Raw genomic sequence first — 22348 nt, 5'->3', positions numbered from 1 at the left:
TCTTCCTCATTCCATTGAGTCCATGGCTTATTAACCTGCAGATCATCAACAATATGCTTAGGAGTATATGGTCCATTTATGATTGCATCCCATATCCCTTGATCTATTGACTCAATAAATATTTTCATCCTAATTTTCCAAAATTGGTAATTAATGCCACTAAACATAGGGGGTCTATGAATTGAGGCACCTTCACCAAAGGGTAACTTGTTTTCAGCCATTTCAAGTAGTTCAAAACAAATTTAGGACCTTACTTGATCAAATTTCAAGTACCTTGCTCTAGATACCAATTGTTAGTTTTGAAATGGTTGAAAAGCAAAGAAGGGGGGTTGAATTGGCTAGTTAAAAATTTAGGCTATCTTTGCAAGCTAAAAACCACCTTTAATTGAATCAAATAGATCACTAAGTTAGGATGTAAACAGTACTGAACTGTACACTTTCAGTCGATCAAAAACAGAGTTAACAGATTGATTTTACTAAATAGATTCTGTTCTGGTATAATCAATTGATTGAAACAGAAAAACAGTCGACTGAAATACTGGGAAAAATGCAGAAATGCAAATTTGAATTTTAAACCAGAAACAATGCTCAAGAATGATCAAGACCAGTTCCAAATGATTATACAAACATGCTCAATGCTGCAGATTCTATGAAAACATGCAAGAATATGAAAAAGATGATTAAAGCACAAGTTCTTGAAACTTTAAAATGAAAATGCAAGAGAGAAAGGTTAGAGAAGAGAGGACACCATGAATTTTTATACTGGTTCACTCAAACCTGAGCTACATCCAGTTTGTCAAGGCAACCTTAGCTTGACTTTGCACTATTTCAAAATTTTTACGAAGTATCCACCCTTACACTTCCAAAATATGCAAAAATACCACAAAAGACTCTTGAATCACACAAGAATCACACCAGCACAGCAAGAACCCTCTTGCAGACTTGGAAAACCACCAGGCACACACACAAAGCTTGAGAAAGATCAAACCTTAGTGGTAACACAACCTTGCCTACCACAAACCACTTTCTCCAAGCTTCAAACCAAGCTAAAAGCTCCAAGAATTGATCCAAGATCAATCTTCAACTGCTGCAACACCTATAATCACGAAGGAGAGAGTTTCCACAAGTTTCCATAACCAAATCGTGCTCTAAAATGATCAACTTACCTCTCTTTCGAAAATCACAGCTTTTATAGTCAAACTGTTATGAAATTCAACAGGTTGATTTTCAAATCAATCGATTGATTTCACTTGACTTATGTGAAATCAGTCGATTAAAAACTAAATCAACTGATTAAATTTGTTGCAGTTTAAGACTACTGCAGCCAACCGTTTAACCTATTAAAAATCCATTCAACAGATTAAAAGAGACATTTTAACCTGTTGAAAAACCATTCAACAGATTAAAAACACAATAAAGACCAAACTACATCTAATTAATGCTTTAAGGTCTACAACATGAATTACAAACTACAAATACACTTTCTTAATGATGTAACTACATGGAGAGCACACATTCCAGCCTTGATCACCATGGATATCATCAAATCTCCTTTCCTTCATCAATGTAGGCTTCATTCCAATGGTTTGGCTTCATGATAGTTCAAAAGAGCTTCATTCAATCTTCATCAAATCTTCAAGAAGCAAACCACCTTGGCTTCTCATGTCAACATAAGTAACTTTTATTTACTACAATATAAAAATTTAATGTAATTGTTATGAATATTTTTTATCACCATCCAACATAATTGAAGTTCAAAAGATACAAGATCTATGTCAAAATTTTATTATTATGATTATTATTTGTTCTTTTTATCATTTTGATCAAGTAATGTATTATAACTTTTATTAGTGTATAAAAAAAAGATTCATTAGAATTTAAAAGATTGAAGTAAAAAAAACATTTAAAATATATTTTAATTTGATTATTTGTTTTCCTTTTATATTTTTAAAAAAATATTTTTAAATTTCATTAACGTTTGCAAATTTAATAAATGTGTTGGTTCTCATGAAATTTTATTTGGTATTATAATCTAAAATATAAACAATTATAATTTATTTTAAATTTTTATTATGATTATTATTTGTTCTTTGTATCATTTTTATAAAATGATATATTATAACTTTTATTAGTGAAAAAGAAATTCATTAGAATTTAAAAGTTTGAAGTAAACAAACATTTAAAATATATTTTAATTTGAATATTTTTTTTCCCTTTATATGTTTTAAAAATATTTTTAAATTTTATCAACTATGTTTCATTAATATTTGCAAATTTAATAATTGTTTTGGTTCTCATGGAATTTTATTTGGTATTATAATCTAAAATGTAAACAATTATAATTTATTTTAAAGTATTTGATATCGAAGAAACAACCATCCTTCTAATATTGAATATTTGATAATATTATGTTTCTTTTACCATAATTTTTTATTATTTTATAAAAATTAATTAAAATTAATATTGAAGTAGTAAGAAAATGGGTATGGGTATGAGTACGAGATTATACCCATTACTCGGTGGGGATGGGGATGAGACAAAAGCTTAATACCCGTTGGGTTTGGGTATGGAGATGTGGATGAATTTTTTTTACGGGGATGAGTATAGGATAGCAAAACCCGTGTTCGCCCTGACCCCGTTGCCATCCCTAGGTACGAGAGAGCTTCTAACAGTACCCTACCCGCCCCGTTGACATCCTTAGTCACAATACTGAACTAAATTTGTATTACTTTTTAAAATTTATCATTGGAATTTTTTTTCTTACTTCTAAGCCAATTATCTATCTATATTTTGTATAGATCTTATTTATCAATCTATGTATTTATTCAATTTATACATTTTTAAGTTTATCTATACATAGTTTTTTTAAAGTTTATTCAATACATAGACACCATCACAAAACTACAAACTTTTTATACAAAAAGCGTAGATATAATTCAACACTATGGGATAATTTTTGAAGTATTTCTCTCTCCTTTTCAACTTTTAGGATTAATAATGTGATTCTTTCATTTTTACTTCAATAACTATTCCGATAATTCCACGAAAATTATACAATAATATTTGAATATATATATATATATATATATATATATATATATATATATATATATATATATATATATATATGTATATATATATATATATATATTTTGTTTAATTTTATATGCATAGAATTTTGGAAGATTACAAGATAATATATCATGTTTAATTTTGTTTAATTTTATATGTATAGAAGCTTAGAAGATTACGAAATAATATATCATGTTTTATTTTGTTTAATTCTATGTATAGAATCTTCAAAAATTACCAAATAATATTTAATGTTTTATTTTTGTATAATTTTATATGTATGGAATCTTCTAAAATTTCAAGATAATATATCATGTTTTATTTTAGTTTAATTTTATATGTATAGAATCTTTGAAGATTACAAGATAATATATCATGTTTTATTTCGTTTAATTTTAAATGTATTGAATGTTGGAAGATTATGAAATAATATATCATTTTTCACTTTTTTTAATTTTATGTATACAGAATCCTCGAAGATTACAAGATAATATATCAAGTTTTTTTTTTAATTTTATATGTATAGAATATTCGAATATTACAAGATAATATATGATGTTTTATTTTATTTTTTAATTTTTTTATATATAGAATCTTCGAAGATTACAAGCTAATATATCATGTTTAGTTTTGTTTAAGTTTAAATGTATATAATAAGGGAAGATTACAAGATAATTTATCATGTTTTATTTTATTTAATTTTATGTATATAGAATCTTCGAAGATTACAAGATAATATATCATGTTTTATTTTTGTTTTATTTTATATCTATAGAATATTCAAAGATTACAAGATAATATATCATGTTTTATTTTTGTTGAATTTTATATGTATAGAATCTTCGAAGATTAGAAGATAATATAGAATGTTTTATTTTATTTAATTTTGTATGTATAAAATATTAGAAGATTACGAGATAATATATCATGTTTTATTCTATTTAATTTTACATGTATAGAATTTTCTAAGATTACAACATAATATATAATGTTTAATTTTTGTATAATTTTATATGTATAAAATCATGAAAGATTACAAGATAATATATCATGCCTTATTTTGTTTAATATTATATGTATAGAATCTTGGAAGATTTACGACATAATATATCTTGATAGGAGCGAACCATTTTTATAGAAACATTGACATAAGACACTTCAAACATTTAATGTTCAAAGTCACTTAGAAATATTCTCATATCACTAAAAAAAAAGTATAGCATAAGTCATTTTATGGAGGTTAAAAAGACCTCCACAAATAAAGATCATATGGGCTGATTATGATAGATTTTATAAAAGCTGATAATAGAGGGGTTTTTTTTTTATTTTTTTAGGAGGTTTATGACCTTCGCAGATTGCAACACATTTACCTCTGAGTGAATGCATGTGTTCCCTCTCAAATCAGAAAAGTAATGAATTTTTCCCTTTCATTCAAAAACCTAAGTTCAGAGTGCCAATCGATTCTGCTCCGTGATTAAGCCATGTCGTAGCCTCCGTTGCAGCGATATTCGTCGCGCCAGCTTCGTCGTGCCGTCTTCTTCGCGCCAGCTCCCTCGCGCCGTCTTCGTCGCGCCATCTTCGTCCCACCATCTCCGTCGTGCCATCTCTGTCGGCGTTGTCTTCGTTGCTTCATCTCGGTCTCACTGTCTTCGTTTTCCCGTCTCCGTCATGCCATCTCCATCGTAGCCTCTATGTTAGTCTCTTTCGTAGCGAGTCAGTGACTCCGTGATTCAACTTTGTTACGCCCTCTCCGTCACTCTGGCCCTCCATCACATGTGGTTGTGATCCAGTGGCTTTTGTAGAGTCAAGGTACACCTGGAATTTTTTGTTACCTAGAGGTTCCTTATCGATATATCTTTGATGTTCATGTTAAATATTTTATGTTCACTGTGTGAGGTAGAAGTGTTGGATGTTATGTTTTGTTTTTTCTTTAACAGGTGATTTAGACATTGCTATCGAAGGGTGTTGCCTCTGTGTCCTATCCGGTAGTTATTCACTTCTCTAGTAGATAAACATTAAGGTTAATTTTGCTTTGTTGGCTATTTTATGTGAACAAAATAAAAAGATAAAGTGAATTCAACTTCTTCAGTATGTTTACGTCAACTTCTGCATTTTAGTTTCATTTGTGTTTGTTGGTGGAGCCTTATATATTAAGCATTCTAACTCATTAGTAACTCATTCACTATAGAATGCATTTGAGTGTGCCATGTTGAGATTGATCAAAATCAAAGGTATTTCTATTCAATGGCATAAGCATAAGTGAATAATTCTGGCATATTTGGATGAGTCTATAAACAAAGTTAATCACAGAATCCAAAAAAAGAACAACATGTTTATGTAGGCACAAAACTTCTAGCTTCAAAGTTATTATTCAAGTTATTTCAAATGGTTGAACATGTTTGTGGCAAGACAAGCATATATCATACACAGTGTAAGTCTTCATTTCAACAACATCAAAATTGGGTTTTGAACCTGTTGGTTTGGTTAGAAGAGAGCAATCAATATTGCCTCTCCATTCAGATGGACACTAGCAAACATCACCGGAATATTATGAATTTAAATAATAAAACAAAAACATAATAATAATACTTCATTTATTTTAAATCGTTTCCCAAAAACCACGGGAATTTAAAACTTTATTACACTGATAAAACCAAATCCAATCCAAATATTTATTAAACATAATACATTATCAACTCAGTCTCATTATAAAGCCAAGTTCTATAATTCAAATAATTACAAGAAAATCCTTAAAACTTATAAAAATGATAAAATGTTGCCATAAAGTTTCCCAACTATGCCACACTCCTACTCTACGCTCCACCAGTACCACTTACAACATCATCTGCTCCCGTGTACTGCGTACACGATCATCGCCAAACACACGCAGATAGGGTGAGCTAAAGGAATATAAACATATGCAACAATTTATATAACCAAAACACACATATTAAAGGAACTCCATCCTTTGGTCTCATCACACATGGCCACCACCATGTAATCCATGTTCTACGTCTTTGGTTGATAATCTCAAGCTATCGTTGTTGTCCAACCTACAAGCCACCACTTGTAGAACACATGCGAAAACACTCGCTATTCCGAGCCACAACTCAAAGAATGCTCGTATTACCCTCCATCCTAAGCCACAACTCCAAGAATACTCCAGCATCTGACCCTTGAGATATCGCTCAAAGTCTCGTAGACCACACACATCCAACGGAAGCAAAACACAATGTCTGCTTCATCAAAAAATCGCTTGGCGCTCCACACGAGTCGCCAAGCGCAAAGGCTTCCAGACCGGCTGGCGGGGGACACGTGCCGCCAGGCGCCAAGCGCCTCTGATGCTATTATTTCTACAAGTATCGCATGGTGGGAAAACCCTTATCGCCAAGCGCTACACGCTTCAATTATCTACTGGTTTTGTAGCTATCGTCCAACGGTCAAACACCACCGCCAGGCGCTACACCAGTACTTGCGTAGTACTAATTTTTTAAGCACCCAGAACAAAGTAAAATCAATCCATTCACATTTAATGTATATTCTTCCCTTTTAAACCTATGCTAGCATTCGATTCTAACTTATGAATAACGCATGCTCAAACAAGTATAAGCAACAACATTCTAACAATTTAAGCACATGATCCTGGCACCAATGCAAATTAATATCGTCACACATGCATTCACCAATAACCAATTCTCCATATGTGACTAATCTAAAGGAACATTCAAATTAAAAGAGACTTACCACATAACCCAATCATGCTTCATTAGAAGTTACTAGTAATTATCAAGAGGTTATTCATGCATTTTAAAGACTCCAAAATCAGCCATATCGAGTAATTTATATCTCTATCTACTGACATCCAAATCAAATCTACAACATTCAAAGTGAAGAACCATATGTCATGGACCACCTGTCAAAATTTCACCTAAATCGGACGGGTAACGAACCCGGAACTGCAATTTTACGAAAACTGCGCAAACCAGAAAAAAGTGTTGGCACCTAGCGCCCAGAAGTGGAAGGTGGCGCCTGCCGGGACTGTACTACCGCCGGGCAGTTCCTGCTGCGCAAAAAGTACGAAAAACAGCATTTTTCGCGAACCAGAGCACCCCTCACATATTTGATATAGCGCCCGGCGGCCAGCCCCGTGCCACCAGGCGGTGCATACTATTTTGAGCAGTTTTTCCCCGATTTTCAGCACCAGCACAACTCTTCTCTCCAACAATTCCTCCTATACAATTTCGCCCATACTTCCCATTATTTAATAATCCAATTATACTACTTTTTCCATTTGATAATATCAAATTACCCAAATTCAATTTCCGCTAATTGATTCCCTAAGCAACAATTCGCAATTCATCAATCCTAGAGCCTCCTTACACTGTTTCATTCGACTATGCCCGAAAATACATTAATATCCCCACTGTTTGACATCACACCCAACCTTTAGAGAGTAAGGTTAACTTTCCCTCCGATGAGATTCGACCCAGCACCCAGAAAACATAAAAAAACAACCAATTAGCTCGTGTCGCCTAGCGGTCGGGAAATTCTATGCATCGCTTGGCGGTCGTGAATGTATCGCCAGACGGTTCCTCTCATAGGAACCCAAAAACACGAAAATCATATGAGTCGCCTGGCGTCTATTTTCTGGAATGTTTTCCAGAAACACAACAGTTCATGCAGAAACAGATAATACTCATGTAATTCATACTACAGATCAGGCCATTATTCACCCAGAATACAAATAACGAGAAAAACTCCCCTAACCTAGAATTTCCTTTGCTTAGAGTTTGAATTATGAGTCTTCCCTTGAGCACCAATGCCCTCCCTTTGATTCCTTCCAAAAAAAACTCTTCTTTTAACACCAGAATCACAATTTTTTCTTTGGAATTTCGCTCCTCACAAGGTCCTCTCTAATGGTAGCCTCAGAAACCCTCTTTCTCTCCCTTAATTCACTTTTTAATTAGGTATTAAGGGTGATTAATGGACAAAACGAAAATTATCTCATTGATGGTGGTAATTGCCATTCAAGCACAATTATGAGATGGTTTTTCAGCCCTTACTTGGCTGCCCATTCAGCTAGGATGTCCTCTGCCCTTTCACATTCAAGCCAAAAATAATTTTAGCAAAAAGAAAGTTTACTTTGGTTCTACCAAGGTTTGAACTCATAACCAAACCAATGTCATCCTAATGCACAACCACTCAACCAATTCATGTTTCATGATAATTCTTATAATTATAAGGTTTTATTATCACTCAACATGGTCATGCACATAATTAAAATAATAACAATTAAATAACACACAAATGACATACATAGTACTCAAACCTAAGTCCTCTCACACAATTAAGTACTCTCAACCATTTGAGCTAATACTTTTCCACATCATAACAATCTCATTCAGAAATTTGAACAAGCAATATTAAGACTATCAGCATTCATGATATGATACTTACGTTTTTAGCTATGATTGAATTGATTTACTAGTTATCCTTTGATATTTTATATAACTATACTTGGCTGGTAGGTCTTGTTATTATATGCTTGATTTTAATCTTAATTCCTGTGTGGCATGACAACTTTTGTGGCACAAAACTCAAGTCCTTTTGTTTGCAGCATCTCTTGGTCGATGCTTTCTAAGAGTATCACTTATGGTCCATTAATGTGTTTATTCACTTTGTTTTTACTTGCAGTCGTCTATGGACGCATTACCTAATCTCAACTAGCATCCTGGATTTATTCTCTATCTCTTTATTCATTGTCATTTGTCATGTTTATGTGGCCTATATTATTAAAACTAGCATTATTTTTGTGGCCTACATAGAAGAACAACTACCATTTGTGTCTTTATTCTTGTCTTTATTTTGCAAAAAATTTAACAGTACCATAGAAGAACAACTACCATCTTCCCACAAGGTGGGAAGCCATTAGGAGGTTCCTCGAATTTTACTTTAACTCAGATGTAAAAACTACAAGCCCATCGATATGTGCTTTTAAATTGTGCAGTAGTCACACCATTTGTTGAGTGAGTAATCTACATTAAGTGTGTGATTTGTATTTAAACTAATTAAATTATATTATTCATGTTGTTTGATTATATATGTCGTGAATTTAGACAACTAATAAAAAGAAGTTCAAGGGGAAGGCGACCTTCAACCATTGAGATCGAAACTAAAGTGTTTAATGAGTTTATTGATTGGTTTCAAAGGCGGGTGGGTTATCAAATAGTACACTTTCTGTTATTTACTTTGTTTTCTTTCAATTAGGGCTAACATAACTTCTTTATTTAGATTATGAATCCAGAAACAACAAATACAATGTGTAATGACTTAAAGTTTCTAGCACGAGGTCCATTGGAAAATGCTAACAGATTTACTGCGTACAACATCAATGGATTTAAATTTTGAACATTGACTCAAGATGAGGGATTGAGAACACAAAATAGTGGTGTGTTTTTAACATCTAATACAACTTGTGTATCAAGCAGTGTTGATAGGAACGTGTTTTTAACATCTAATACAACTTGTGTATCAAGCAGTGTTGATAGGAACTTAAGGCAAGCAAAATTATCCTATTATGGAAAGTTGGAGGATATCATTGAGCTTAATTATTATGGTCTATTCAAAGTTGTTCTTTTCAAGTGTAAGTGGGCAGATACTACACGAGAAAGAGGATATAAAAAGGATTAATGGAATTTTAATTGTGTGTTAACTTTGATAGACTAATTCATATTGGAGATCATGAAGAACATGAACCTTATATTTTGGCATCTCAAGCACAAATGGTATATTATGTAGATGATGTGGTCAATAAATGATGGAGTGTTATTGTGCATTTAAAGCCAAGAGATTTTTATGAAATAGGAGAAATAGTAGAATAGGTATATGAAAATAAGCCATACCAAGATCAAGAGCTAGAGAAATTTTATAGTAATGACAATGAATATGTGCAATTGGCTACAAACCATTTAGATGGTGATATCCTTGACTCAAATGTATGAGTTGAAAAAATAATTAGTAATAATTTTTTTCTTAAAGGTAATGATTTTTTATATTCAAAGTTATTTTCAATGCATGTATACTTAATGATTTCTTAATGTTATTTTCTTAAGGTGATTATATGTTGCTTCCTCTTGTCAATTTCAGGTTAGGAAGGACATATATATAAAGAACCTATAATGAAAATTGTACTCTTTATTCTCTGGTTCTCTTTCTTCTCTAGTTCTCTTTCTTTTCTGGTTCTCTTCACAAGTTATAACTTATATAGAGTTTCTAGAAAAGCATAACAAATCCTCATTATATATATTTAGATAATATGTCATTATAGAATTTTCTTTAGAATTTTCTGCTTCATATTCTTAGTTGACTTTTCTCAATAATTAAGATGTTAACCAATTTGTCCTTGTAGAATTTATAAACCTCATCTCGTTAGAATCAACTAAAGTCTGCAATAGAGAACATGTACTGAAGGCTCCACAAGTATTTTGTCTATCAGTTGTATTTCTAGAGCTTTACTTGTGAAACTACAACATATAGAAAACCATTAAAAATATAAAAGTCACCAGAGATAAATATAAAAGTCAAAAGTTAATTATCTCAACCTGATGACATTAAGTAGTAACGTTAATCAGCAACCTAAAATACCAACTAGGTAATTGAATAATTGAATTTCTACAACAGGTAAAGCAAGAGTATGGATTTTCATTTGGTGCAGTATGGATTTTCATAAATAGATATATATGTTCCGTTCTATCTAGTTCACAATATTAGTCTAACCGAAGTCATTTTTAATTTATTTAGCCCATTATTTCCTTTCTTACATGAAAATATGCTTTTGCTGATATTTTTATATGTAAAAGTATTTAAGGTGAAGCAACTTGTTAGGATGCCGATTTTTTTCCTATCATTAATTTGATTGACTACCATGCAAGATGCACCCAATTAACTAATTTTGACATTATAACTAGGAGTTTGCTATAAACAACAAAATCTTATCCCACTAGTGTGAATTCCAAAATCTGCCATAAAGATGCAAGTTTTTGCACTCCTATAAATGGATTAATGACAAAGTGTTGTGCTGACCCCTTTAGTTAGTTATATGTGTTACTAATTTTGGACATTTATTATAAAGCTTGCACTAGAAAATATGGTTTAAAATCCCAAGTCCACTTTTAACTTCTAATACACTGTGTTACTCGTAAAAATTGAGAGGGATAAAGCAAACGAAAGATTAAATATCCATCTGTTACTCGTAAATTTAGTTATGTCTATGGTATTGTGATGAGAATTCTCATGGATTTTAGAAGTTAAATTAGAATTGGTACAGTTCTCCCCATGCATTCTTTATATCTAGTTTTCATTGTTGTGATTCACTGTTGGTTTCTCATAAATATATGTAGCCATGCCAAAGGTGAAGCGTTTCCGAAATCCACAGAAATCATCACTTCAACCTCCAGCTAATTCTTTACCATCAACAAATCCTGCACCAACAAATGAAACCTCATCACACACTTCAATGAGTACAAAACCACCAATAGATTCCTCATTGCCCACTAAGAACTCAAAGCAACACGAAACATCTACAAAACATATTCGACATGAATCTTCATCATATTGGACTATTCATGCAATAGGTATATGTCATATTTATTTTTACATGACCATAATTTTTAAAATTTTACTTATGGTTAAGTAAGTTGTTTTATGGTTAAAGACTTAGAAGGAGTTATCAAGAAAATTAAGGTGAAGGTTAGAGAAGTAAATAACTTCCCTCGTGGGGAACGCATCATTGTGGACTTTGATGAGTTAGGCAATTGATTGTAACTTGTTTCCAATTAATTTTGAAAGATGGTATGGGAAAACAGGCATGCCTGACACTTACTTCTTGGAATGCTTTAAGGAAATATTACAGGTATATCTTTATGCATGTATGACTTTATATCTTTTGTAAATGTTACATTTACTCAAATGTTTACACACTAACTATGTCTTCTTTTCTCAAAAGCCTCAATTTTGTTTTAAGACTGGTGAAGCTAGTGCACAACGGTATTGCAAACTAACTCTTGGTAGGAAGTGGGCTGCACATAGGTAGAATTTATGGAATGAGTTCTATGATCCAATGAAAAGCAAAAATGAAATCATAAGTAATGTGCCAAATGGTATAGACAAAACTCAATGGGCTCATTTTGTTACTTATCGTCTAAAACCGGAAACATTGGTACAAGTTACATTATTTTGAATGGTGTGAATTGTTTGTGTAGATTTTTTTTATTGTTATGTGAACTTACAATTTTTTTGTTCATAGGAGATTTGTAAAAAAAATAGAGAAAATCGCAAAAAGCAAGCAATTCCTCATACCTGTGGTTCTAAACCTATGTCAAGAAGAATACATGAGATGGTAATGATATTAGTTAACATGACACTTTACTATATTTTAATTTTTACTATTTAACTTAACTTCTCCTTTTATTTAGTTTTTGGAAATTGGACAGCTACCTAGTTGGGGAAAGTTATACATTGATACTCATAAAAGAAAGGATGGATCATTTGTAAATTATGCGGCAAAGGCTATATCGGTTAGTTGTACCATAATATGATATTTTCGTGCATTTTCCTTGAATGTTTAGAGTTTTCACTACATATTGTTGTATGCCTATAGGAACAAATTGAACTAGGTTTGACTCAAAGCACTAATGATCAATCAGAGGTTTCCCCTAATGATGTTGTTGGTAGAGTGTAGGCCCCAGAGCATTCTGGGAGGTTGCGATGTATGAGTTTAGGAGCAGCTCCTACTAACTCATTTAGAAATACAAGATTTCGACTTTCGGATTTAAGCATTGCTTCATCTAGTGCTGCCACATCATCAACATCTTTTGATCAGTGGCAACAAAAGTACACTAATTTAGAATCCCAAATTCAAACCACCTTGGGTGCACTAAAAGCCTACATGATAATGAAGGAAGGAAAGATCCCTAATGAATTAACTACCTTCTTTGATCCTCAACCTCAAGTAAGTTATGTCCAGTCTTTGGAAATATGCATTTGGAAATGCTCAGCCTTTGGAAACTAATTATATTTGTACTTATTTGTGATGTGATTTTTGATACAAGAATTATACTGTATCGGTGTGAGTTAATCATCGATACCAAATAATCATGATTTTTGGGCAGGTCAATGATCTAGTAATAAACTATTTTAGTATATGCATATTGATTTCATGATTTGAGGTTGACGTCCTTCTTGCAACTAATATTTATCTTTTATAATTTCAGCAAACTAGTGATGCAAATGAGCCTGAGTCTTCTATGGGTACAAGAGGATCATCTGGTGGTAGCAACATTTAGGGTGTTGATGATGTTTTTTAGGATGAAACTATTTTAGTGTATTATGAACTTTGAGTAAGTATGGATTAAGATGTAATTTTTTCAATTTAAATTGCTTTTATGTTAATATGTTGATTTTGAGAATCAAAAGTTCTAATGATATATATTTGAGCACTTTGGTTGAAGTATTTGATTGAAGTTTACAAAAAAAAATATTGTTGATATAAAAATATAAGTACCTCAAATGGTGACATACATTGTCAAGTATAGTAGGAAATTCTAATTACAAACAAAATATTGTTTTTATGATATTTGAATAATGCAAGAAAAATACAGTAATAAATCCACAAATTAAATAATACAAAAAAATAGGTTAAAACCTTTACAGTATAATCCTCGAATTGAGGAGGGTATTAACCCCACAAAAAAGAAATGAAAAACAAAAATTTTGGAATCAAATAGGTTTATGAAAATAAAGGAGGTTTTAAACCTCCACAAAATAATTGTCATGAATAGGAGAGGTTATAACCCTCCATTAAAAAACTTCCACAATATAAACCTAGTACTAGGGGTGTTAGAAAACTTCCACAAATAACTTGTGGGGAACCTATCTGTGGAGGTTTGAAAAACCCCTACAAATTATTTTGTGAAGGGTAAAAACCCCCGCTAAACGAAATTAAAACCTTTGCAATTTAACTCTTTTTTTTGTAGTGTATGATTATGTTTGCAATTTCAATTCATGAAATGTCAATTAAATACTTTTTTTATGATTTATGCATCTATTTTTATATTTTTAGAAGTTAAATGAAACATAAAAGTTTTTCACCATCTTCTATTCGAGTTGAAAGCCACGATTCCAAAAGTTATTTTATTATTAACTATATCAATTATACATAGTTCATATTTTCTTGTCTAATGTGTGAATATATATAGTTATTCGATATCTTGTCGTAAGATTTCATGTTTCTACTATTGTAATGATCCATATTTGTTTTTTCTAATACTAAAGAGAAAAGTGGTTTTAATGTTGTAACAATCACATGAGTTATTGGACAACAAGGGTAACATTTTGGAAGTTGAAAAGTTACACTAATGAATGTGTTATTCTATTAAAAGATAATTCTCAAAATCTTCTCATCCAACTTTACTAATGCAACTGAATCAGGTTATTCTCATGAAAAAAAATGAGGTTGAAAAGTATATTTTCTCAAAGTGATTTTAGGGATTTTACATTTTTTATATTTTTAATAAACATAATGATAAATTTTTTATTTTTAATAGTCTTTGTTAGTCATTTTCTTTTTTTTTTATTTGTATTTTGAGTTGATATTGTATTCGTGAGTTCATTTTGAAGAAAAAGAATTGTGTTCATAGAAAAAAATTGTGAAAAATCTATTGGTCCCCTATATCGTAATGCCAAAGAATCTATTCTTAAGGTTGTTGCAGAGATATTTATCGTTAAAAAAGTTTTAGAAACTTTAGAATTAAATAATATTAATTATATGCTTGCTTACCATAAAATGAAGCTTAATAGCTCATTTTTTTTTCTCTAGCTTCATTTGATGGTAAGATAGACACATAATTGATATTATTTAATTGTAAAATATTAAATTCTAAAACTTTTTCAATTTTTTTTATCGTAAGCATTTTTATAATAAATTTAAAATCACATTTTTTACATGACAATATAAGGATTAGTAGGTTTTTCATCTTTTTTTTTTCGAAAATATAAACCATTTTCTGAATAAACTCATAGATAAAATATCAGTTCAGAAAACAAAAAAAAAAACTCTCCAATAAATATTATAAAAAATAAGGAAATTATCATCATTTTACATCGACAAACATTTGGATATAAAACCATTTTAAACTTTAGAAGAAAAAACATTAATGATGCATAAAAATTACATAACTGCATGATTGTGACCTTCATTGTGAGCAGAAGATAAAAAAATATTTTTAACTTTCATTTAACTCTTAAAAATATAAAATTAAATGGTTAAACCATACATACAAAAAATAAAAATAATACCTAACTTTACGAATTTAAACTACATACATGGTTACATGAAAATATTTTTAGTTAGTTTATTGATTATTTATTCTTATGATATTTCATTTGGTGTGATTGGTGTAGGAGTTGGACTTTCACTTTTTGTTTCGGAGAGATATAATATTTATATGAATTCCCTCTTACAATTTTTGGAATGTCATCAAGTTTTTTTTTTCATGTTTTTATGCATAATTTCGTTTTGTAGTTTAGAGTGTAATATCAAACACTTATGTAATTCCTAACCTAGTTAACTAGATTAGTAGCTTAGTCGACTATCAAAGCAACAAATTAATATTTTCAGATTATCACATACATGTCATGTCAATCATTGTCATGGTATTATGGTCATCATAAAAAACTTAACACACACACGTACACTTAATAGCAATACATGGACCTAATAACAATCAATTTATCTTTTTATGTTATATGTAAATATCAAGCTATCCTTGTTAAGAGAATTGCAAAGGAACAATGATGTAACTCTTATTTATTACAAGACATTTAGTTGATATATTCATTAAGTCTCTACTAACAAACAAGTTTGAAATTTTGAGAATGAAACTTGGTGTTTGTAATTAAAAAAAAAAGTTTTAGTTATTTAGGACTATTATTTTATTTTATTATTATTTATTTATATTTTTAATAAATAAAAGTTAGTTTTATATTTTTTAAGAATTAAACAAATCATCATTGAATTTGTTATAAACGTGACCTACATTCTATGTTGTAAATTATTTGATTCCTTTAAAATAGCCAACTCATCAGATTCCTTTTTTTTTAGAAAATTAAAGAAAGTAGTGACAAGGTGACAGAAAGATAGGTTTCATTTGTTTTCTTTTCCTTTTTTTTCTTGGAGAAAATTGAAGAAAACAGTAACAAGGTGACACAAAGATAGATTCTTTTGACTGCAGTTTCTAATGATAGTCGTACTAGTTTAAGGAACTTTTGGAAGGTATATTTTCTTTTTCTAAATGTGATAATTCTTTGTTAGAATTTATAAAGAGTATTTACAAAATATAAATGTCTTTAACATTTTCAAATATATAAAATTCAACAATTTCTTCAATTACTTTCTTTTCTTCAATTGCTACAAAATGAATAGGTAGGATCTGATGTTTTTTTATTTTTTATTTTATTTTCTAAAGTTGATACAATTTCTTTAATTATTATTATTCACTTTTGCTTATTAATGTTCTGTCTTCAACTAAGTTTCAATTGTAAGACATTATTTTGGCTATTCGTAATGTAGTAGTATGATTTTTTTTTTCTGACAAATACCATTTTATTTTCTCATTGAAAAGAGTAATAAGTACTATAATAAAAAATTGAATGTGCAAATTATAATTATTTCCTCTTATAAAGTAATTTTTTATATGCATCACTTTGATTATATCTTATTTTAATAATAGAAATACACTATGAACGCATATTTACATGATAAACACATATTTAATCATGCATACCACGTTGACAAAATATTTTATTATTATTATCCTTATTTATAAACGATTATAAATAAATCAGTTTTTTAAAATAATTTTAAGGTATGTTTTTAAGTTTTTTTAATAATTTTTTATTGATTTAACAAGGACTTAAGTACAATTATTTATATTTACTGTAAATTTGAAAAAAAAATATTAGACGAGTCATCTCATACGTTGATTACACGAGTCTATAATTATATTGATTAGATGAGTATAGCAAAATATATTTTACGAGTTTGTCAATACACTAATTAGACAACTATAACAGTATACATTAGATGAGTTTGTTCATATACATATTAGACGAGTCTATTAATATACATTAGACTACTCCATCGATTATCTAATTAGACAAGTCTTGTGATACAGATTTAGATAAGTCTATCAACATAATGATTAGATGAGTCTAACAATACAAATTAATTGAGTGTGTTAATACACTGAAGTATAACAACACATATTAGACAAGTTTGTCGATAGATTGATTAAACAAATTTTGTTTATGAAGTTAATTAAGAAGATTTTTAAAAATATGAAAAATGTTAACTATTAGGATTCAAAACAAAAACACAAACACCAAAGAATTTTTGGTGGATTTAAATTAACCTTTTTTTTCTTAAAATAAGATGCTAGTGGATATCAATAAAGATGATGATCATGATAACTCAAAAATTTGAAGATTGCAAGAATTTTTTTTTTATGAAAATAAGATAATATATCATAAAAAAACGTAACACATAATATATAAAAATATAATAAATAAAACAAAATTTTGTGGCAAAAAATTGGTTTTCAAAATCTGGAACACGTTACTCCTCGTAGGCAGCCATTTTGACATTAGTGATAGGGGTGAGCTTCTTTTGGGATATTAAAAAATAAAAGAAAATTATATATGATAAAAGAAAAATTTATTAAATTGAACACATGTTATATATATATATATATATATATGTATATAATATTTTTAATGAATTTTTTCAAATAGAAAAAAAACTACTTAAAGCTTTTGACTATATGCCAGTCGAATTAGTGTTGATTTTGAAGTGAGTATTTACTAAAGTTTTATATGATGCTAGATATGTATAAGCCATGAGAGAAAGAAGAAAGGATGCGTACAAAAAATGCACAAGAAAAGTTTGGGTAAAAAACAACTCAAAGAGAGCTTGCTTGCTTATTGATTTATTAGAACCTTTGTGTAATATATAGAGTACAATGTCTCATCATATAGAGGGAAAATTAAAAACCAAATAAAATAGAATATTTGATATTAATAAAAGAGAATCAAATATATGATATCTCTATCAATATAAATAAAAGCAGGAGATATATAATATCTTTATCATATGAAATCATATGATAAATAAAACAACACAAAAAGAATTGTTTTTAAAGTTGTCACTCCATTTTAATAGGTCTCTTGGATGCATGGGAAACTTGGATAAATGTGTCATTAGATGGTTTGTAATTTGTCAGGAAAGATTGCACAAGGAAGGTTTTCATTTTAGTTCACAAAAGATTATACGAGATGAGATGGCTTATAAGTCCACAAAAAAATTGCACAAGTATATGCAGTTGTCACAAAAAATTGCACGATAAGTATATATAGTTTTGTTTACAAAAAATTGCACAAGGTTGGTTTGCAATTTTGTTCACAAAGAAGTTTATGAAAGTTTGCAATTTTTTGAAAAAAAAAATTGCATGTTGAGCAGTAATACTTTTTCTTGACTATTCATAGATGTAGACATTGAGGTGTTAAACCACGTTAAATTTTCTTATGTGTTTTTACTTATAAGTCTACTATTATCTATGAGTGTGCTTATGCTGAAGAAATTATATTCTTATTGCGTGATTTCTAATAATTGACGGTAGTGGCCGTGGATTATAGGAGATGGTGGCTCTTTATTGTAAAGCCTAACTTGGAGAGAAAATATAAGAGAGGAGTATGTTAGTTCTATGATGAATATGTTTGCCTCTCCTCCTTAAGCATGAAAAACGTATGTTGGTTGCATTATTCTACCTTTATTTTTTTCCTGTTTCTTGCTTTCCAACCTTCTTTGCTTGTAAAACAAAATTTGAATAGTGATAAAACTCTGGCGAAATTGTGAGAAAATGGATGTCTTTGTTTTTTTAGTTTTATCTTGAGTGTGAGCTTCAAGTGACGACTCCGCTTCACTAATCTCAGAACCTTCTTCATTCATCTCTATTTAGTTCTCATTGCAATCGACTTAATTTTTCAATTGCTTAAGTCTTGAACCTCGTAAGTTGCAATTTCCATTCGCTTTCCAATTGTTTCCATCTTTAAGTCTTCTTGAGGTGTTATCATTGTGTTTTTATTTAACCGAACAAATTTTTAATCCAAGTATATCTAGTTTACTTGATTTTCATAGTCGAATTGAATAATGCAATTCGCATTTGAACCACACTTGATAGTTTACAATGCATTTTAGCTTGTATCAATAATGCCCCTATATACATTTTTTGTGGGTTTTTAGTTGAATTAACGAGCCTGTGCGCAAGGTAGGATAGCTTTAGTATGAGGATGTTTAAGGTGTACTAATATATGTATTAACCTTTATATTATTATCATAACATGGACTGAGATTATGTCTATCACAATATGCATTATGATCTCGATCCTCTCCTATACACCCCAAATATAATATTGGAGAGAATTATAAGTACATAGACAATGATGAATAATAAATATATTTACCAACAATATTCTCATCACCTTTTGTATAGAATAGTCGATGCTTTTACAATATGGTAGCTTGAATTTATGTAAAGGAGAATATTTATATACTTAAAAGGAAAGAAAACTCTTCTTCAAATTTATTTTGCATGACAATATGGAAACATGTGTCTAACTTTGTAGCACAACCTATTGTGGAAATTCCTCTTGTCAAGATGACTTTATCCTAAATCAAAAATGCTTACACAAAAATCACATGTAGAATGACCTCACAACTTTTAAACAATTTTTTAAAAAAAGAAGTAAATCTAAATTTATCTAAATCCATTCAAATTTGTTTCTTTCTTTTTAGGCCAACACAAACAATTGTTATAAGAGAAAAAAGAGAGTAGGTTTCGTGAGATGTGAGATGAAGAAAAAACAATTTGTAACCTAGTTAGTTAGAGAGAAGAAGAATAGCAAAGATAGTTTTCTTCTTCAAAGTAATTTATCTATACTTTTACCTTATTAATACTTTTGCCATAAATATGTCTCACACTTTTTTTTTCTTCCTTTATTTTTTCTTTCTGCTTTTTTCTTGGAGAGATAAAGCAGTGACAAGGTGAAATAAAGTCTGACATTTGTTTCATGCATATCTATGTTAAAACTTTTGTCTCTCTTGATCTAAGAACATGAAAGTTCACTTCTTTCATCACGAGTTGTATTGAGCAAGTTCTTTGGACTAAGATACACTTTTTATCAAGTTTCATTTATTTGAAAGCTATTCTTTTTTCTTAATGTCCTAATTCTTCTTTACATTTTTTTTCTGCATGTCTTTAACCTCCATTGCTTATGTGACGCAATATTTAGTATTTATACACTAAATACTAAATTATAGAAAAATAAAAGTTGCGACACATTATATTAGTTTTGTAATATTTTTTATTTACTATTTTTTTAGTTGAGAAAATTTAACATTAAATTTATTAAGTGTTATCTTGAATTTTTATAATTTTAGAGTGGTGTTATTAAATACCGGAGAAAAGTAACATTTGGATGAAATATATGCCAACAAATATTTTCATATAAAAATTTATGTAATTTAAATTTGTCAAGTCAATTAGACATTACTATTATTTTTTTGTGTATGGTTTAATCTTAAATTTTTATATTCTTAGGGGTTAAATGAGACTTTAAGTAACATTTTTCTATAATTTTTACTCACGATAAAGGTTACATAAGACCGTTGGCTTTTATTGATCCAGAAAAAAGTGAGTTATTGGGTACACTTTTTTACTAGAGCTTTTATGGTGATTAATTTCTTTTTATTTTAGATGTTTTTTTTTTCTATTTATAAAAATATAAAAGTAAATATAAACTCATATAAATCCATTCAAGTTTGTCTCCTTCTAGGTTAAAGAAAAAATATTACAAATAAAAATTTCTCTCATGACACTTCTTAATTAAATATTTACTTCTTTTTCTAATAAACTCATTAATAAAAGACTGACTTACCATTTGAAGAATTCCATCATGTAGAATTTTATAAATCAATATAATTTTTTTTAATATGAAATATCATTTTTAAATTAGATACTAAACGAATTATAACTTTTACTATTTTCTTCTCTAAAAAAATATTTATTTACATTTCATCTTTATTGCTATTTTAATTAATATTTTAAATATTTTTAAATTTTCCTTTTACTATATTACCTCATTGTGTTTATGAAAATATATGTAACTTTAATCCTTTTATAATACATTATGTCTTGAACAAATTAATGGATACCAGGAGTTGAACAATTTGTATGTAAAAAAAGAATAAGTACAAAAATTCATGGTTGAAAGTTATCCAAGTTTTAAACAAGTACTTATTAGCACAAGATTTTGAAAGCAAAAATAAAATGTTGGTTTTGTTGTGTGACCACACTAGGACGAAAAAGAACTTATATGTATGGCAAACAACTGTTGCTACATAGGTTTAGTCTTAGGTTTCGCTATAATTTTGTTTGCATTATATACGGTTCATTACTTTTATCATTTAATGTCTTTCTTCTTTTTTCCATTCCTCGATTTTGTATTTTTCTAAACATTTATATATATATATATATATATATATATATATATATATATATATATATATATATATGATGAGTGCGTATTTTTGCCCTCATTCAGTGTTTAATTCTGGGTATTTAATTAAATTTGTGTGTTTAAAGATTGATTTAATTGAGATTTCCTATAATTGGGTTTATTGAGCATGAGATACAAAACCATGTTAAAAATAACTTTTTAGTTGCATAAATGTTCTTTGGATATTTTGAAGTATGTTAGTGCAGTTGCAGCTAAGTTGAGCTCATGGAGGTGTGGAAATAAATTGATTAAAGCTTCATAACACCTTAAAGATAAATCCAAGAATAAGAAATTATCAAAAGCACAAAAGTCCAAGCCAAACATTGCATGAAGACGGCAAAACAAGCTTGAAAAAGTGAAGAAATTTGGCTAAACCAAGAAGAGAGGAAAGAAAAATTGGACCTTGCGATTTTCTTTATCTTTATGATAGAAGATAATTTGGGAAAATATATCTTTAGATATTTTATTTGATATTTTTAAATAATTATCTTATTTAATTATATCATAAAATATTAAAATATAATAACTACCAAATCTTTTTAAATATGACAAGATCTTCTTGAATCTTTTTAGTTCCACAACAAACAAATATATCTTGAAGATATTG

General features: G+C 29.3%; 1 pseudogene; it reads left to right on the top strand.

Annotated features, from left to right (window-relative positions):
- The first annotated feature begins 11460 nt into the window (after positions 1-11460).
- On the top strand, positions 11461-13415 carry LOC146886921 (uncharacterized; annotated as a pseudogene).
- Positions 13416-22348: the final 8933 nt, after the last annotated feature.

This window comes from Vigna unguiculata, chromosome 4 (genome assembly GCF_037176805.1).
Source record: "Vigna unguiculata cultivar grain cowpea cultivar isolate G323 ecotype 2 chromosome 4, ASM3717680v1, whole genome shotgun sequence".
In the NCBI taxonomy this organism is placed as follows: Eukaryota; Viridiplantae; Streptophyta; class Magnoliopsida; order Fabales; family Fabaceae; genus Vigna; species Vigna unguiculata.
The sequence above is the reverse complement of the archived record's forward strand: the minus strand, read 5'-3'. Positions and strand labels throughout refer to the sequence as shown.